We start from the raw sequence: 20,800 nt of genomic DNA on the forward strand, positions 1-20,800 counted from the left end.
GTTATCAGACAGACCAAAGTTTAAATATCACTTCCATCACTTTCTAGTTGTAAAAACTTGAGCAAATTACTTCCGTTAGTCTCTGTGGCTCCATATATAAATTGCCTGTTTCGTAGTATCATATGGTATAAAATTGGAGAAGTAAGTGATAAAAGACTGGGTACCGTAATTGACACATGGTAAGTACTCATTGCTAATATAATGACTCAAGAGTCAGTTCTCTGGCTTCAAATCCCACTTGTGCCACCAACTATTCATATATTGGGTTGGCCAAAAACTTTGTTCAGGTTTTTTCCATAAGATGTAAAGGAAACCCCGAACAAAATTTTTGGTCAACCCAGTAACTTTAAACCAGTCACTTAACCTCTCTGCTACAGGACTTCCCCATCTTGGAACTGGAGACAAAATTTTTTTGCTGTTCATTCCCCCGAGAGTGAGATCCTAAGAGAATATCATAGGAGGACTAAGTCACACTTATTGAGCACTCGATAGTTTGGACAGTCCTTTTATGTATTTCATCTCACTTCTGAGCAGGAAAGGACTTTGAAATCATAAATCATCATTCCAATGTAGGGGAGTGCCTCTCCATTACTTCAGTTAGTTCAGTCGCTCAGTCATGTCCAACTGCTTGCAACCCCATGAATGGCAAAACACCAGGCCTCCCTGTCCATCACAAACTCCCAGAGTTTACTCAAATTCATGCCCATCGAGTCGGTGATGCCATCCAGCCATCTCATCCTCTGTCATCCCCTTCTCCTCCTGCCCCCAAACCCTCCTGGCATCAGGGTCTTTTCCAATGAGTCAACTCCTCGCACGAGGTGGCCAAAGTATTGGAGTTTCAGCTTCAGCATCAGTCCTTCCTATGAACACTCAGAACTGATCTCCTTTAGGATGGACTTCTTGGATCTCCCTGCAGTCCAAGGGACTCTCAAGAGTCTTCTCCAACACCATAGTTCAAAAGCATGAATTCTTCGGCGCTCAGCTTTCTTCACAGTCCAACTCTCACATCCATATATGACCACTGGAAAAATCATAGCCTTGACTAGATGGACCTTTGTTGGCAAAGTAATGTCTCTGCTTTTTAATATGCTGTCTAGGTTGGTCATAACTTTCCTTCCAAGGAGCAAGCGTCTTTTAATTTCATGGCTGCAGTCACCATCTGCAGTGATTTTGGAGCCCAAAAAAATAAAGTCTGACACTATTTCCATAGTTTCCCCATCTATGTGCCATGAAGTAATGGGACCAGATGCCATGATCTTAATTTTCTGAATGTTGAGCTTTAAGTCAACTTTTTCACTCTCCTCTCTCACTTTCATTAAGAGGCTTTTTAGTTCCTCTTCACTTTCTGCCATAAGGGTGGTGTCATCTGCATATCTGAGGTTATTGATATTTCTCCTGGCAATCTTGATTCCAGCTGTGCTTCCTCCAGCCCAGCGTTTCTCATGATGTACTCTGCATATAAGTTAAATAAGCAGGGTGACAATATACAGCCTTGATGTACTCCATTTCTCCAAATGCCCGCAAATCGGATTTGTATTTGGATTAGGTTGTAGATTGTGTAGAGACCTATTGGAGCTACACAGAGAGGAAATTCGGTTTGAGTCACCAGTGCTCAACCAGGCAGTCAGAGTGGGCATGAGAGTGTCCAGCAGGCACTTGGCCATGTGGATCTTGTGGCTCACATTTAGGATGGAGTGTTTCTTAGGATTCTAGATGAATGAAGATGAGAATTTACACAAGAACCATTGAACCAGTGAAGTCATCAGAGTGAAGAGTCATCAGTGAAGGCATCAGAGTGGACCTGTGTGGAAAGGACAGGCAAGGGGAGTCTCATGCACAACACACCAGGAGATAATGCCTAAAACTTAGCCAGGGGATGATTCTATTGGCCCGCCTGAGCATTGAGTATGTGCTAACCATGGTAAGAGATACAAAAAGGAGTGCCCTTTTATTATCCCTATTTCACAGTTGATAAAACTGAGGCTTAGATATTTGCCCATGTTATACAAAACTGTAGCCTAGGTCTGCCTGAAGCCAAAGAAAAGGTTTTAAACACTATAACACTGATTTTCTGTGACATTATGATATTTTGATACCATCAACATGTAGCTATAATAGAGACAAAATAAAGAAAATCTAAATAATAATATGTATTTTTTAAATGTTTAGCATCTTGAGGGAAAAAAGTTTTGTAACAGAGCATTGAGAGTCACTGGACAGAGCATATTCTACAAGAGAAGACAAAGTCATGACCACCACTCTCTAAATGCTCTTATTTTATCGTATTGTTAAGCTTTCCACAAGAATTCAGCCAAGGTAACAAGAATGAATTTAAGTAGTTAGTCCTCTTTGTGACTGGTTCCTTCCCTTGCATCCCAATGAGCTCAACTGAAGAGAATCTAAGAATCAAATAATACTTGCTAGCATACTGTTCATTTACTGAGCACTTACTCTGTGCCTGGCACAGTTCCTGACCTAGGTTACATTCACCATTCCTCAACATCCTTCTGGGTTATGTGCCATTAGTTTCCCCTTTTACAAATGTGAAACTGGAACTCAGAGAGGTTGAAAAGCTTTTCCAAGGTCAAGTTGGTGCTAGTAAGTAGAAGAGCTGCAATTCAAATCCTGACTGCCTGATGCTAGGAATGAAACAGTCATCCCGGGTGCTGTGCTATCTCTGCAGGTTTGAATCCTAGTGATTCAAATGGGAAAATGGGAAAAGTACCCATTTTCTTTCAGACATTCTCTATTACATAGAACAAATCTGGGCTTTTAAGTATTGTAAACAACTTAAAAAAAAAAATGTACTTAAGCAAACTTAGTTCCCGGGAATTCTTGGGAACAGAGTTTAAAGTTCCAAAACAAAACAAATCTTCGCTAAATGAGCCTGTCATGATAAAATTGTATAAAAAAGTAGGATATACAACTGCATACAATATTTGATCCCAATTTCACAAATATTTTTAAAACTTTTAGTAAATATATGTTTGTAAAAATATACTTTCAAAAAGCATTATGTTTTATGTACAATGTTATAATCCTGAACTTTTACTTAACCTTACTTAATGAATATACACAGCCTCTTTCTTTTTAAAGTTTCTGCTGGAGCAATATGACTGCCTTCAGGAACGGCAAGCGTTGACTACCTACCAAGAAGGAGGTTCCAGTCCATGGAGCCTGTGGACATTTTGGGCCCCCAACCCATTCTAACAGAAGTCATTTTTCAGTCCCATCAGCTATTCTTCTAGCTGTGAAGATCAGCCTTTAGCACAGACTCTTCAATCAACAGCAATAAATAGAAAAGGCATGAAAGTACCACCCCCTGCAAAAAAAAGTCTCCTTTTCATTTAAAATATCAAGATTTCATTGCTTCTGCTGTGGCTGACAACAGACGGCAAAGTGGCAAGGCAGCTCCCCAAGCCCATTCTGTTTCCAAGCTCGTTAAACTTTGGAACAAGGTTTGTCCTTTGTGTGTGCATGTGTTTTAAAGCTGTTTTATGACATATTGTCAGGAACTCAGGTACTGGGCCTTTTTAACTCCAGCTTTCAGCAACTGCCTTTGCACTTCCCTTTCACATAATTAAACACCCTGTGGTACTTAACAGAGTAATAAGTAGCACATCAATAAAGCAATAAATAATTGTATTCAGAAAAACTCCAGAGCCATCATCCATTAAGCAGCAGCTGTAAGCAAAAGTTTTGATTAATCAATAACGTTATAGAATAGGAAAGCAGAAGTTGGTTGAGGCCCGGGAAGAATCAACCAGACTTCTTCTAAGCTAAGGAGGAGGCTCATCTCCCACATAACTTGCAGGGAGAATATTAATTGCAAGCACTAACCCAGAGAGTAACTGCAACGCAGGAAGCCCCACCTCCAGAAACTAGTAAATTACTAGTTAAAAACAAAGAAGCAGGACAATTCATCTCTAGGGCAAGAGGGTTGCCTGCTGAGAATGAGGAGTGACTGCCCATAAAAGCAAAATGTTTCAACTTCAGAAAACAAATACTGCAGCTGAGTTGAGCTGCAGAGCCAGGAGGAGGAGGGTGATGAACCTGGAACTTCATCCAGTGTGTCCACAGTAGACTTCTCAGCACCCTAGAAGACAAGGCTACTCAGCCTCCTGCCAAGAGCGAGACCCTGTAGGAGTGCTGTCACTGGACCACAGCTCTGAAGGCCACGGGCGGGATGGGGCTGATGAGATAATCTGGGTAACGGTGCTTATAGCCCCCACAGTCACCCGTGGGATTTTGTTGTATAATCGCTTGCCTGGGTCCTGTGCCGGCGGATGGGAACCTGAATTTCTGAAGGTGGGGCCCAGGAGCCCATAATTTAAAAAAAAAAAATTGATAGGAATATAGTTGCATTACAGTGTTGTGTTAGTTTCTACTGCAGAGCAGAGTGAACCAGCTATATGTACACATATATCCACGCTTTTCTGGATTTTCTTCCCATTAGGTCACCACACAGCACTGAATACAGTTTGCTGAACTATACAGTAGGTTTTCACTAATTCTCTGCTTCCTACACAGCAGTGTATATATATCAACCCCAGTCTCCCAGCTCATCCCACTGTCTCTTACCCACCTTGGTGTCCACACATTTGCTCTCTACATCTGTCTCTATTTCTGCTTTGCGGATAGGTTCACTGTGCCGTTTCTCTAGACTCCACATATGTGCATTAATGTACGATACTTGTTTTTCTCTTTCTGACTTCACTCTGGAGGACCATCTCTAGATCCATCCACATCTCTGCAAACAGCACAATTGTGCTCCCTTTTAACACACCGCTAGGTGGTCGCTAACATGGAAGCCTCTGGTTTGAGGACCTCTGTGGACCTGGTGGGTTAGGCCAGCCTTACCATATGGCCCACGCCACGACCTTGTGATGTGAGACAGATCTCTGACATTCTGGTTTTTAACTAAGCCATGAACTTGTGAATTTGTTTGCACCCATAGTCTCTAGAAGGCCCAAGATGGGCAAAATATTGGAGGCTTGTGTCCGGTCCTCTGTGGTATAACACGTGCCCCCAGAGATTCTGATGACACTAACCTAACATCTGTCACTGCCACATGAGAAGTGTTCATCCATGCCACGAAATGCTGAGAACCTATTATGTGCCAAGCACTGTTCTAAACACTGAGGATTCTTCAGGGATGAAAAGGAACAAAAATCCATGCTCTCAGGAAGCTTTGCCCTGGTGGCACCCCAGAGATTTCCCATGTGTCTCAGTGCCTGTGAGGATGAGGGCTGAACCAGCAGAGCCTTGCACACCCCAACTCTGTTTTAACAAGACAACCAGCTATCATTATAGACATTTTAAAGCATATGTGAAAGTAGAGAGAGTAGTATAATGAACCTCCAAATACCTCTCACCTTGCTTCAACAGTTGTTAACACATGGGCAGTTTTCTTTCATCTTCACTATCACCCTCATCACCCAGATAATTTTGAAGCAAATCCCAGGCAGCATATCATTTCATCTGTAAATATTGTCAGTGGGTATCTCTAAGATATAAATAGTCTTTTTAAAAAATAACAAACCATGATCCTACCTGCAAAGCTAATGTTAATTTTGTAATATCATTAAATTTACAGTCAGTGTTGGCATTCGCCCAACTGTCTCATATTTTTAAGTGTACGCATTCAAATCAAGATCAAAAGAAGGTCCATATATTAAAATTAGTTGATAGGTCTCTCTAGTCTCATTTGCTCTAAAGATCATTTCCTCTCCCTGATCCCCCGCCTTCCTCTCCTTTTGGTCTTGAAATTTGCTGCAGTAACCATGTCTTTTATTCTACAGTCTGAGTTTTGCTGATATTCATCCCCATGATATCATTTTATATGTTCCACCTCTGGCCACTGTATTTCCTGTAATATGGTCACTATAGGGAGAGATTTGCTCAGTTAGTTTTGATTTTCTTGGCAAGAATATTGCAGAGGTTTATCAGGAGGCATTTAATATCTGGCTAATATTGAGCTCTTTGTGGTATTAACAGCCATGTATGGTCATTGCCTAGATCCTTATTTCATTAGGGGTTCAGACTTATGAACCACTAAGAGAATTCATCAGAAGTCACTGCACTTGATCCCTGTACAACTGGTAATATTCTAATCTTAATAACTTTGTCAGTTGAAGACTTATCACCTTTGTGATTACCCTGAGGTATAGGAAAGGTGGGATGAATGATGGATTTCTTTATTGATAAATAAACTAAGTTTTTACAACTATTTGGTTTTTTGCACCAATCAAAGGTTTCTAAAGTAAATTTTAACCCCATGGTTTAAAATTCAAACCATTTGATGTGTTTTAATTCATTGCAGTTAATATCCTTTTTATTCTAACATTTTCACATCTTTTTCCAGCGGGAGCTGACTCAGATTGGCTCCTGAACATTTGTAGTCTTTGATAAATTTTCTCTAGTATGTCAAGATGTCCTAGGTACATTTTGTGCCCCAGATCTGGAATTAGCCAATTTTCCAAAGAATTCTGATGTATTTTTAGTGGGCAATAGTATTTAAAGACCACATTCTGCAGCCCCACTTCATGGCATGTATTGAGCTTTAGTATGAGAGTTTCTTTGAATAAACAGTTTTGTTTCTTAAACAATTCTTTGAAGGTCACTTGTCTTCAGAAGAAAAAGTCAATAAAGGGTTAATATGGAACACATAATGAGTTCCTAAAAATTAATTCAAATTAAAGTAACACAAATATGAGCAAAATATATGAATGGGAAATTAGAAGAAAAGAAAATACAAATATACAATAAACACAGAAAATGTCCAACCTTCTAGCTGTCAGGGAATTATAAACTATTATCACTAATGAGTTACTAGTTTTCAGCTGTCAATTTGGCAAAAATGTAAAAATTTGAGTGGCATCATCTCAAGTGATGCCAGAGGTAACAAAAATAAGTACTCTCAAATACTGATACTGGGAATGTTAACTGACCCAACTTCTTTTGAAAAGTAAAATTTTTAACGTCTATAGCCTTTGACCTTCTAGTTCCTTTTTTAGAACTCAGCCTACAGAATTGAAAGCACACATAGCATACAAAAGGACTTTTGTTGCAGCATGTTCACAACAAAATTTTAAAAAATAAACAAACGTCCACTAGTAGAGCACTGATTGAAATTATGATCTACACTATAGAATGTTATGCAGCTATTTTTTAAATATTATACATTTATATCTATCAACATATAAACATATCTACAATATCCATAGTTTCAGACTAATATATACAGAATGATCCCACATATACACAAAATAGAGAGACAGAGAGACAGAACTCATAAAAGATCTACAGAAAAATACTAAGTGGTTATTTTTGGTAGGTAGAATGGAAACATCATTTTTACTCATACTATTCATTAATAGAAAGCAGTGACAATATGAATACTTTTAACTTTTTTGGTTTTTTTATATAATAACCTGTTGAAACAATATCACTTATCAAAGAGCTTGACATGGATCAAATTCCTTCTTCACAAACTTGTTATAGGTACCTATGGGAAAGTGCCATGCTCAGGGATGATTGCTACTCACTTTCACCTTGGTATTTGCACCCTTACTTAGCTTCTATGCCCTCAAAGCCTCTGTGATAATAGTAAGATGAGAAGTTCCTCAAGGCACCCTTTTCCTCACGCTGAGGTGCCTTTCTGCACTATGACTTCTTTCTGCTCAGATCTCTGGGAACCCAGTCCTGACAAGACCACTGCCTCTGATTCCGGTGGAAGCCTCCGACAGTGGAACACCGAGTGTTGTTGCAAAACTGCAGATCTGTAGATCCTTACTGGTTCCCTAGGACTCTCCCCATGACACAGTGATCCCCATGGACCAGTCAAATAAGGTTTTTACCAAGGTGTTGTGGAAATTGTTAAGGAGAATATAAACTATAATCAGAAGGATTAGAAGGGCTAGTGGCTGGCATTAAGTTTAATGCTCTTCATTAGGTGCATAATAGCCTGCCCCGGCCTCCCCTCTGAGTCTCATGAGTATTCTTCAGGACAAGGTGGATATGTGGCTCCTCATCCTCCTTGACTATTTACAGAACACTTGATCATCACATATGAGGTCAGTCTAGCCCAACTCCCCAAGGGCATGGATCAGGCTCACAGTCTCAATATAGAGAATTAAACATGATGCCACAGGTTAAGTCACTTAAGTCCCACAACAGTTCCCAAATGTTGACATTCCTACCAATATTTGATCTCTTCTTTCTTGCCATTCCTAGGGCAATAAATCCTCAGGTATTTCCCTTTTACCATATCATTAGTGTCATCATCTCATTGCCAGTCACCTCTGTTTGAGTTCCAACCCCAGTCCACTTACAGAATACCAGCCACTTGCAAAATCAGACATTTATCTAATGCCATTTGAATTCTTTTTACAAGATGGCACATGTTTCTTCCAGTTCTTCAAAGAAAAGCTGTAGTTCATTCCTTTGAATTTAGGGAGCACTTACTATGTTCCAGGTGCTGTCTTTCCTAGCTCCCTGGTCTTGCAGGGCATGGGGGCATTTTAGATCTAGAAGGAAACTCAATTGCAAGCTGTTTCAGCCCCTTATTAAAAATCTGAAGAGCTAACTAGGTGGCTGTGACTTGAAACATATTGTAAAGCTCATACCCAAATCAGATCATAGTGCTCAGGACTAGAGCCCCACTAAAATGTGGTTCTCCTGACTTGATCTAAAGCACATACTTTGCTCCACTATGTAAATTCAACTTCCTCTCCAGTCTTTCCTAGTATCTAAACATTTTAGGTTTTCTCTCTCCTTTGAGTTCAGACTTACTTCTAATATTTCCTTCCTTCCTATAAGAATTCCCCAAATTCATTTTTTCCCAGCAAAACTCATTTTGGGCTCTCTATTCCTTCTATGATGATATAGCATAGGGGTTGCTAAACAACAGATATATTATGACTTCTTAAGAAACCTCTCCCTTTGCATATCTGGAAAATGGCAAATTCCTACTTATTCTTCAATACGCTATTCAAGTATTACATCTCCTCTTAGCTTTGCCTGCCATACCCTTCTTCTTTTGCCAGGCACAATTATTTTCCTTCAGTTGTGCTATAGTTATTGTTAACATGTTAGTTTCTCCTACTAGACTAAGAACTCTCTGAGCAAGTGAGAGAGTTGCTCATTCCTTTAGCATTGCTGGGGCCCAGGACAGTGTCTGGCTTACAAAAAGCACTTGGTAAATGCTTGTAGAAAGAAAATAAAATCAATATCTACTCTCTCGCCTAATGAACTCTTCAACCCCCCCCCCCTCATATTTATTTCTTATTTAATTTATAATCTCTCTACAGCACTGAATAGTTTCTGCTTTTAAATATGCCACCTAAATGTGATTGGGGTTAAAAAGCATTTCTAATTATGCAGTATGTTCAGTGAATGGGGCGTTTCACATAATAAAATTTTCAGAATCTTTTCAGCAATAGTATTTCCTTATTTTAATTAATTGTTGATAACCTTCGTAAAGAGCACTGTAGACCTCCCTGCTTCCTTTAACAGAGTACAATGATTATACTGTACTGTTTTCCTGGTAAGTGAGGCAACCTTATGTGTGCCAATTATTGTTCTCTGATATCACATAATGAAGCCCTCGGAGACTATTAAGGCGAGTAGCACTGTTGTCCCCACACCAAAAGACCTGAAGGTTTCTGTGTGTTCAGTGCTTGAGCCTTGCTTTAGAGCTTCATGTTTCTTTAATCAAAGTTTAATTGTCACTCTGTTACATCAAAAATTGAGACCAGCCTCTCCTTATTCATATTGTGCTTTCAATAAGTCATTGTTACATTTGGTGAATTGTTTAAAAAAAGCAAGGCTTTTTGACAGCTCCTCAGCACTTGTTTCTGCTCTCTGAATGTGAGGAGCATCGTTGATGTGAACACAGTCAGTCAGCAAAAGAATAGGAAAAATATAAGTTTTGGGTGCTGGGCTCATGAGATGAGAAGAATTAGGGGGACATGAGAGAACAGAAACATTGTCAAGGATCCCGAGGAGGAAAATAGAACTATCCAATGAACTGCCCAAATATTTTCACTCACAAAATTTCTACCTCCCCCATTTCCCAATTCTTGCATCAAGCCTGACATCACTAAGTCATCTTGCCTTTCTTTCCTACTGGAGAAAGCCTTACAATATTATGAGCATTGGTCTCCAGAAAGCCACTATCAGTCAGTTAAACATGGCATTAGATTCTACCCCTATTTGATCTTCCAAAACAGAGAAGAAAAACTTTAACTGTAGAAGGAAAATTTTTTCTAATAGTCAATCTAGTAAATAGTTCTGCCTCAATAAACAAAAGAACTACCGTTTTTGGATGTTTGCCAAGTGCCAAGCAATGGTACAACCATTTTATATTTCACACTCACTCTATGACGTAGGCAGCATTATTTTCCCACTTTGCAAATGAGAAAGTGAAGACCCAAATAACTTCCAAGAGGCACAGAGCTAGCTCGTAAAAAGTGGCACTGGGATTTGAATCTAGGGTCTCGATTGCCCTAAAATCCATGCTCTCAAATTCAGGGCTATACCTCTTTTCAAGGGAGGTGCATTTCTCATCACTAAAGATGTTCAAGCACAGGCTGAACATCCATTTGGCAGGGATGTACAGAAAGGATTCAAGTATCATATGAAGTTAAACTAATGACCGTATAAACCCCTTGCAATTTTGACAGCCTTATATTTCCATTTGTTCCTTGACAATTACTTATGTGAGACAATGTCTCATGAATCCCAAATATCATTAGTCAACTTCAGAGGTTTCCTGTGTTTGTAGTTTTAAGATACTGCATAGGAGAACACTGTTAGTGATGTTTATCTTAGAGTAGCCCATATTTACTGAATTCTTTCAGTGAAAAAAATATAATGAGATTAAACAGGCAATTAACTGAGTGCTCTGGTGGCTCAGTGGTAAAGCATCCACCTGTGAATACAGGAGACCCAAAAGATGTGAGTTCAATCCCTGGGTCAAGAAGGAAATGGCAACCCACTCCAGTATTCTTGCCTGGGAAATCCCATGGACAGAGGACCCTGGCGGGCTACAGTCTGTGGGGCCGCAAAAGAGTCAGATAAGACTTAGCGACTAAACAACAACAAAAGAGAGTTGAATATACTCTAGGGCTGGCTGGATTGAGGGAGAACCACAGAAAGTTAAGGTTGGGTTGCAAAAGACTTTGGAATCATTAAGTGGTTGTCCAGGTCTGCTTCTCTGCTTTATGAGACAAATACTCATTCAATGCTATTATAACCTGATGTGAAGAAGTGACTCATTTGAAAAGACCCTGATGCTGGGAAAGACTGAAGGCAGGAGGTGAAAGGGACGACAGAGGATGAGATGGTTGGATGGCATCACGGACTCAGTGGACATGAGTTTGGGTAAACTCCGGGAGTTGGTGGCAGACAGGGAGGCCTGGTGTGCTGCAGTCCATGGGGTCACAAAGAGTCGGACACGACTAAGCGACTGAACTGAACTGAACGGAATATTGGACCCCAGAGGTGCAGTACAGGTTCAGACAGACAAGATGCTGCCCCAGAGAGATGTAACCTGCTGGAGACAGCCCCTTTATATCAGGGCAGATTCTAAGCATCTGCCCAGGTAACTTATGAGCCCTGGCCTCCCCTTTGAGGATTTCCCCAAATATATCTACTCTCTTTTATACTTGATCATACATTATCTACTAAGTCATCTGTAGTATTCCTACAGGTCTTATTTTGGGGGGTAAGCTCTCCCAATGTGTCAACCATCTCTTACATAACGTGATTTCTAGACTGCCTGCCATCTAGAAGGCCCTGCCCGGGACCGTATTAATAAATAGATTAGAATATCTGGGTACATACGTGTGATCAGTCTTGTCCAGCTCTTGTGACCCTGTGGACTGTAGCCCGCCAGACTCCTGAGTCCATGGGATTCTCCAGGCAAGAATACTGGAGAGCGTTGCCGTTTCCTTCTCCAGGGGATCTTCTCGACCCAGGGGTCAAACCTGCCTCTCCTGCATTGGCAGGTGGATTTTTTATCTTTACACCACCTGGGATGCCTTAGATTTAGGATACCATATTTCAATTGTGTTTTGATCAATAAAGGTATGCTAGGCTTGCCTTCCCTACATTTTTTTAACAACCCAAGAAGAAAACAAACAGGGTAGCAGATACCATTCATCATAATAAAAACCACCATCTATTAAGCACCTACCATGAACCAGGAACCATGTTAAGAACGTTCCTGGCATTAACTCATTCATTCGCAATAATATTTCCACTTTAACACAGGAGGGGGACAGGGGGAGTAGCACTGACATGTATAGACTCCCATGTGTGAAATGCATAGCTAGTGAGAAGACGCTGTGTAGCAAAGGGCGCTCAGCTTGGTGTCTGTGATGACTTAGAGGGGTGGGATGGGGGTGGGAGGGAGGCCCATGAGGGAGGTGCTATATGTACACATGTAACTGATTCACTCTGTTGTACACCAGAAACTAACATAACCTTGTAAAGCAATTACGCTCCAATAAAAAAATAAGTAAAAATAAAATGAATAAGATATAAGGGTATAATGTACAACACAAGGAAAATATGCCCAATAGTTTATAATATCTTTATATGCAATATAATCCATAACTTCACTTCAGAGCATTCATTAATCCTGCACTAAAGCATTACCACACGTTTATTTATTTATTGTTTATTTCTGCCTGTAACTTCCCTGGTGGCTCAGACGGTTAAGTGTCTGCCTGCAATGCAGGAGACCTGGGTTCAATCCCTGGGTCGGGAAGATCCCCTGGAGAAGGAAATGACAACCCACTCCAGTACTCTTGCCTGGAAAATCCCATGGATGGAGGAGCCTGGTAGGCTACAGTCCATGGGGTCACAGAGTTGGACACAACTGAGCGACTTCACTTTCACTGTCTGCCTGTACTCGAGAGTAGAAACCCAGGCTATTCTGTTAATCCCTTGACCCCCATAGCCCTGGTACCTGCTGCATAGTATTCATGCAGTAACTATTTGTGAAGTGAGTAAGTGAGAATAAGCCCCATTTGCTGCTTGAATAAATGGAGGTTCGGGAAAGGAGAGAGTGCTTTGCAGGGAGCTTAGGGGCACTTCCCCCTTAATGATTATCAGGGAAGTTTTTCTTTTTCCAAATGTCAGGAGAGAGAAGGGATGATCTCTGATTGATGGAACTTGATCCAGAGATTAAGACCTTGGGGAGATAGCAACCATTTAAGTTTTTAGGTTCTGAACCCCAATTTCAGTACTTACTAGCCATGTAACTAGTTTTCTTAAAGTGGAAATATGATTTTTTGTTTTTTTTTTAATGTGTTAAATGGATTTTTAAAATTATTAACGTTGACTTATAATATTAGTTAACCCCACCATAGACCTGCCAGAACTTACACAGGACCGAGAAATAGACTCTTGGAGGAAACAAACAGAAACTTGTGTACCAGGACCCAGGAGGAAGGAGCAGTGACTCCATGAGAGACTGACCCGGACTTGCCTGTGAGTGTCCAGGAGTCTGCAGTGGAGGTGTAGGTTGGTGGTGACCTGCTGCAGGGTTGGGGGCACTGAGTGTAGCAGTACATGCACAGCATCTTTTGAAAGAGGTCACCATTATCTTCATTACCTCCACCATAGTTTCAGTTCAGTTCAGTCGCTCAGTCATGTCCAACTCTGCAACCCTAGGGATTGCAGCATGCCAGGCCTCCCTGTCCATCACCAACTCCCAGAGCTACCTCAAACTCATGTCCATTGAGCTGGTGATGCCATCCAACCATCTCATCCTCTGTCACCCCCTTCTTCTCCCACCTTCAATCTTTCCCAGCATCAGGGTCTTTTCCAATGAGTCAGTTTTTTGCATCAGGTAGCCAAAGTAGCGGAGTTTCAGCTTCAACATCAGTCCTTCTAATGAACACCTAGGACTGATCTCCTTTAGGATGGATTGCTTGGATCTCCTTGAAGTCCAAGGGACTCTGAATAGTCTTCTCCAACACCACAGTTCTAAAGCATCAATTCTTCAGCACTCAGCTTTCTTTATAGTCCAACTCTCACATCCATACATGACTACTGGGAAAACCATAGCTTTGACTAGATGGACCTTTGTTGGCAAAGTAATGTCTCTGCTTTTTTTTTTTTTTTTTTTAATTTTTTTTTTTTTTAATTTTATTTTATTAGTTGGAGGCCAATTACTTCACAACATTTCAGTGGGTTTTTGTCATACATTGACACGAATCAGCCATTGAGTTACACGTATTCCCCATCCCAATCCCCCCTCCCACCTCCCTCTCTGCTTTTTAATATGCTGTCTACGTTGGTCATAACTTTCCTTCCAAGGAGCAAGCATCTTTTAATTTCATGGCTGCAATCACCATCTGCAGTGATTTTGGAGCCCAAAAAAATAAAGTCTGACGCTGTTCTACTGTTTTTCCATCTATGTGCCATGAAGAGAAAGGACTGGATGCCATGATCTTAGTTTTCTGAATGTTGAGCTTTAAGCCAACTTTTTCACTGTTTTTCACTTTCATCATCAAGAGGCTCTTTAGTTCTTCATCACTTTCTGCCATAAGGGTGGTGTCATCTGCATATCTGAGGTTATTGATATTTCTCCCAGCAATCTTGATCCCAGCTTGTGCTTCTTCCAGCCCAGCATTTCTCATGATGTACTCTGCATATGTTAAATAAGCAGGGTGACAATATACAACTTTGATGTACTCCTATTCCTATTTGGAACCAGTCTGTTGTTCCATGTCCAGTTCTAACTGTTGCTTCCTGACCTGCATACAGGTTTCTCAAGAGGTAGGTCAGGTGGTCTGGTATTCCCATCTCTTTCAGAATTTTCCACAGTTTGTGGTGATCCACACAGTCAAAAGCTTTGGCATAGTCAGTAAGGGAGAAATGGAAGATTTTGTGGAACTCTCTTGCCTTCTTGATGATCCAGTGGATATTGGCAATTTGATCTCTGGTTCCTCTGCCTTTTCTAAAACCAGCTTGAACATCTGGAAGTTCTCGGTTCTCGTATTGTTGAAGCCTGGCTTGGAGAATTTTGAGCACTACTTTAGTAGTGTGTGAGATGAATGCAATTGTGCGGTAGTTTGAACATTCTTTGGGATTGCCTTTCTTAGGGATTGGAATGAAAACTGACCTTTTCCAGTCCTGTGGCCACTCCTGAGTTTTCCAAATTTGCTGGCATAATGAGTGCGGCACTTTCACAGCATCATCTTTTAGGATTTGAAATAGTTCAACTGGAATTCAGGAACACAGCTCCACCCATCAACAGAAAAGTGGATTAAAAATTTACTGAGCATGGCCCTCCCCATCAGAAGGAGACCCAGTTTCCCCCCCAGTCAGTCCCTCCCATCAGGAAGCTTCCATAAGCCTCTTATCCTTCTCCATCAGAGAGCAGACAGACTGAAAACCACAATCACAGAAAACTAACCAATCTAATCACATGGACACAGCCTTGTCTAACTCAATGAAACTATGAGCCATGCTGTGTAGGGCCACCCAAGACAGACAGGTCATGGTAGACAGTTCTGACAGAATGGGGTCCACTGGAGAAGGGAATGGCAAGCCACGACTGAGCCACTGAACTGAACCTGATAAAAGGCATGATTAATACAATCAGGGAAGGACAATACTCTGTCTGGGGAGGAGCCTCAGACAAAGAAGCAGAGGAGACAGTGAGGAAGTCTGGAAGGCCAGTGTGGGGGAGGGGCGTGGGTGTAGGAGGCAGACCACTCAGAACTCCTGAGGGCCATGCAAGAGCTTGTGATCTGTCTTCTGAGTGTAAAGGAAAGCCATCAGAGGGAACTTTTGATTTGTTGATCTGCATGTTGACATGTCATTATAGAAAATTTCAAACATTTACAAAACAAGAGAAAATAGCATGAAAAATCCCTATAGTCTCATCACCCAGCTATAACCACTGTCAACTCAGGTGGCCTAATTCCATCTAAACCTTTGTTCTGAACCACAATATTATGTAAAAAGAAATCTTAAACATCATGTCATTTTATATATAAATATTTCAGCATGTATCTCCAAAAGATAACTCTTTTTTTTAAAAAAGCATGATCATATCATAACCATACCCAAAAAGAAATCAAAATATTCCTTAATATCATCAAGTATTCATCTTGTCTTTCCCTCCACAATTTTTATTTAAGGAAGAGCCAAATGAAGTCCATATGTCTGTTTCATAAGCCTCTTTGAATCTATGCGGTCCTCCTCCCTAACCCACTTCCACCCCATCCTCTGCTGCAGAGGGTAAGCAACCATCTAATTTGCCAAAGACTGAGGGAGTTCCCAGGATGCTGGGCTTTCAGTACTAAAACCAGGAAAGTCCTGGACAAACAGGTCCAATTGGTCCCTCTCTTTTCTCCACTCCTTGCAATTTCTTTATTGACGTAGCCAAGTTATTTGTCCTGTAGTAGTTTTCATAGTCTATTAAATGCTTTCCCATTGTGTCATGTAATGTGTATCTCTATCCCTTATATTTCTTATAAGTTGGCAGATCTAGAAACTAAATTGGATTCAGGTTTAAAATTTGGCAGGAAAACTTCACAGGTGGTAGTATATGCCTCCAGATATAATGTAAGGCTATCTCTTTTCCAACTAATCTTAGCAGCCATTGATGATTATCTAGATATGTCTTCTCACTAGAGAGTTTTTAAATGGTATTTTTCTGATCCTATCATTGCTTCTTTATTTTATTCATAGAAATACTTTAATAAAGAGAAACTTTCTCATCTACACTGCTGCTGCTGCTAAGTCACTTCAGTCGGGTCCGACTCTGTGCAGCCCCATGGACAGCAGCCCACCAGGCTCCTCTGTCCACGGAATTCTCCAGTCAAGAGTACTGGAATGGGTTGCCATTTCCTTCTCCATTCATCTACACTTGGTTACCCTAGAGTACAGTCAATAGAGGGTTCTGAGAGGGAAATGTTTTTCTTTTTTTGTTTCCTTTTGTTTTAAATCTTTTTTTGTTTGTTTTTAAATTTTGTCCCCTATGTTATTATTTATTTATCTATTTAACAGCACCAGTTCATAGTTGTTGTGAGTGGGAGATCTTTGTTGTGGTATGCAGGATCTTTTTAATTGCGGCACATGGGATCTTTAGTTGCAGAATGCAGGATCTAGTTTCCTGACCAGGGATCGAACCCGGGCCTGCTGCACTGGGAGTGTAGAGCCTTAGCCACTAGAACAACAGGAATTGACAGGAATGTTTTTCTAAACATCATTCTGGCTACTGTGTAACAGCAGACTGTCAGGGATTAAAAGTAGAACTGAGAAAACTCTAAGGAGGCTAAATCAGTGTTCTAGGAAAGAGACAATAATGGTTGGAACTTAAGTAGAACTAGTGGAGATGAGAAAACGTGGTCAGATTCAGGGCTGAGAGTCAGTGCTGATGGGTTAGATATAAAGTGTCAAGGACAACTGAAGAGATGAGAAAGACTCCAAGGTTCTGAGAAAATGAGTGGGTGATGGTGACATTTACTGAGATGGGGAGAACTTGAGAAACAAAGCTCATCTAGCAATGCCTCTTTTTGTTTGATGTCACATGACCTTTTGAATTTTATAATCTCTGGTGCATTAAACCAATTGTGAGGTGTAGGCCAGCAGGCATCACTGGGGGGGGGGAAGAAAAACACACTTTTCCATGATTCTCAGTAAGAACATGTGATACACTATACCATTATTGGTGTGGGGAGTGAGTGAAGGATGTGAGTGCATTCATAGATTGATTTGTAAACTTATTCACATTGACTGAATCTATGAGTACCCACCATGGGTGGGAGGCCACATTGGGGAAAGGAAGTGGTATTGAGTTATATAAAATGTCACAAGACAAAAGGAACAGTAGCTCACAGGTGGATAACATCTGACCCTTAAGGAAGGCCTTTCACATCATCTCTTGAATCCTGCAGCAGTTAGGGAGGGCCGGTAGTACTTACCCCATTCTAGAAATGAAGAAACTGAGGTTTAGAGAGGATAGGTGATTTTTCCAACAATCTTACTGCTTAAAATCAGAGTGAAGCTTCACATACATACATATCTTCTGACCTGAGGGCCTTTTCCATATGTGGGAGCTTCTTGCTTAACCAAAAGCAAGTCAAAAGCAAATAACAGATGCCAGGCTTAGATACTTCAGACATCAGTCTTTCCCAGTGACTCTCTTCAAAAGCCATGGTATGAATGAATTCTCACCCATCAAAATCTTAGACCAAAAATGGACACTCCTTCCCCATGCTCTGATGCAAGCCACCAACCCAGTTGATCATCTTCACTGGGAACCTCTTCCCTGGAAGCTCAGTGTTTATCAGAAACAGCTGTTTTGGTTTTCTTTTATAATATACCATTTATTTCCCTCTAATTTTAAAAAGTATTACAAATTTGTTGTTTTAAAAATGGAAAATACTCCCTCGATTCAAAGATAGAATTGAAGAAGCCTGTGCTATAAGTCATTTGGAATTATATAATACAGATGTTCCCATAACTAAGTCTACATACATGGGGGATCATAATGCTATTCTGTTTCACAGCCTTCTTTTTTCACTTTATATATCATGAACACATTCCCGACCATTAAACTTTTTTCTTTTTTTTACTGAAGTGTAGTTGCTTTACAATGTTATGTTAGTTTCTGCTGTACAGCAAAGTGAATCAACTAAATGGTTACATATATCCCCTCTTTTTTTTATTTTCTTCTCATTTAGGTCACCATAGAGCATTGCCAACTATTAAATATTTATAAAGATATTGTGTCTTTCGTCTTCAGAGTAAGTTTAATCTACTATATAGAATCACCACTGTGTGGTCAGCCATCTTCTTTTCGATGGCACCGTCCGAGTTCAGTTGTCTGCTTTTGCTTTCATCTTTGTGCGTAAAGGAGCACGTTCCCATGCCCCCTTTGTTTGCCGTACATTTGACTTGCCTCCCTATCTCCAATTCCATGCATCTGACGTGTTCCTTAGACTTGCTGCCTTAACACCTCCCTTCTTGCTCTCTGTCATTTCCCCCTTCGGGTCAGGCTCTCCCACACCTCTACACTGTTTACTAATTTATTCCAAGTTAATAAGGTGCCTTGTGTGCTTAATCTCAAACCTGTCCTACATTGTTTCTGAGTCCTATTTCTTGAGATTGACTTCATCTGATCATCTATTTTTAATAATTTACTGATGGTTTACATGCTGTGCATTTTCACGTATATGAACTCATTTGATCTTCCCACAAACTAGCTATGGTAGACAGTTGAATGCTCCTTCTAGCATTCACTCTTCTTTCATCCCATAACCTTACTCCAATTTTTGTCTGTTGAACTACCATTCCTTACACCAAGACCAAGTGATTTGGGTGGAGTAAGAGGTGCTAACAGCACATAGCAATGAATGGGTATCTCACCAAGACTAAAGCCAAAGAGCATCTCAGATTCCCTGAGCCATAGCATTTGCTTTAGGGATGAGCACATGATCAAATGAGGCAATGAGAGGCAAATATATATATATATATATATATATATATATATATATATATATAGCTGGGTGCTAAGACAGATATACATTCTCTTCTCCAGGAAATGTACTGCCAGAACAACTACAACCATCTTTCCCACCTGAGCCTCAGAATGACAGGAAGGAAGGCAGAGCCAAAAGAGGGGAGACATGAGTCCTGATGATGTTGGAGAAACTACAGATTCATCTGGGCCCAGAGCCATCAAACTGAACTTGTCATTCACATGCTCAAATCATCTCCTTTTATTTACAAACTGAGAGTCTTAATCCACACATCTATTAAGGAAGCATTATTGGAAATAGTTATTGTAAATTAAGACTCCAGAATATTACTTTAGGCAAATTATAGCTAGTAAACAGCACAGCTAAGATTTGAATTTGGGATTTCCTAACCCTATACTTTGCTGTTCTCATTCATGAGGTTAAAACCTGGCACAATACGGATATGGGAAAATGCACGCACAAAGACATGCATGCACAATCTCTAAACCTTACCATGAGATTTTAAATGACCTCTGTCAGTCATTCTACTCCTCTCTCCAATCAAGATATATATTAGTACACTAGACAACTCCGAAGGTCTGCCTCACACAATACAGAAGAATATTCCTGAAAATGTGAGTGCTTATTTACTTTTCATTAGTCAAACTTTATTGTATAGAGACATTCTTTATTCAAAGGGATTTTATGGTGACCCTTCTGCAGAGTAGAGAATCTTAATGTCAAAACTAAACTAGTGCCAGAATTTAAAACTGGGCATTGATCAATCAGTATTGCTTAAAAATAAATCTGGTTTACAATTTAAAGAGAAAGGTGAACTTTCCTGGTGATTCAGTAATTAAGACTTCACTTTCCAGTGCAGAGGGTATGGGTTCAATCCCTGGTCAGGGAGCTAAGATCTCACACCTCATAGCCCAAAACAAAACATAAACAACAGAAGCAATATTGTAGCAAATTCAATAAAGACTTTAATAATGGTCCACATCAAAAAAATCTTTTTAAAAAATAATAAGTAAATAAAGAGAAAGGGAATCATTACAACATGCATATGTTAAAAACATATGTTAAAAACATATGCATATGTTAAAAGCAGCACTTTTTACCCTCTGTTTCAAGTGTTTGGAAAAATAGATGATTCAAAATATCCAAATGCTTTCAAAGATCTCCCAGGGTAGAGATCCTCAACTGTGAACCAAAAGCTTGATCAAATCTTCTGTGAGGACAATTGACTTATCTTGTAAGCTTTCATTTAAAAAAACTTTTTTTAAGCACCCGCTGCTGCTGCTGCGTTG

Source organism: Muntiacus reevesi, chromosome 2, assembly GCF_963930625.1.
Source record: "Muntiacus reevesi chromosome 2, mMunRee1.1, whole genome shotgun sequence".
Lineage (NCBI taxonomy): Eukaryota > Metazoa > Chordata > Mammalia > Artiodactyla > Cervidae > Muntiacus > Muntiacus reevesi.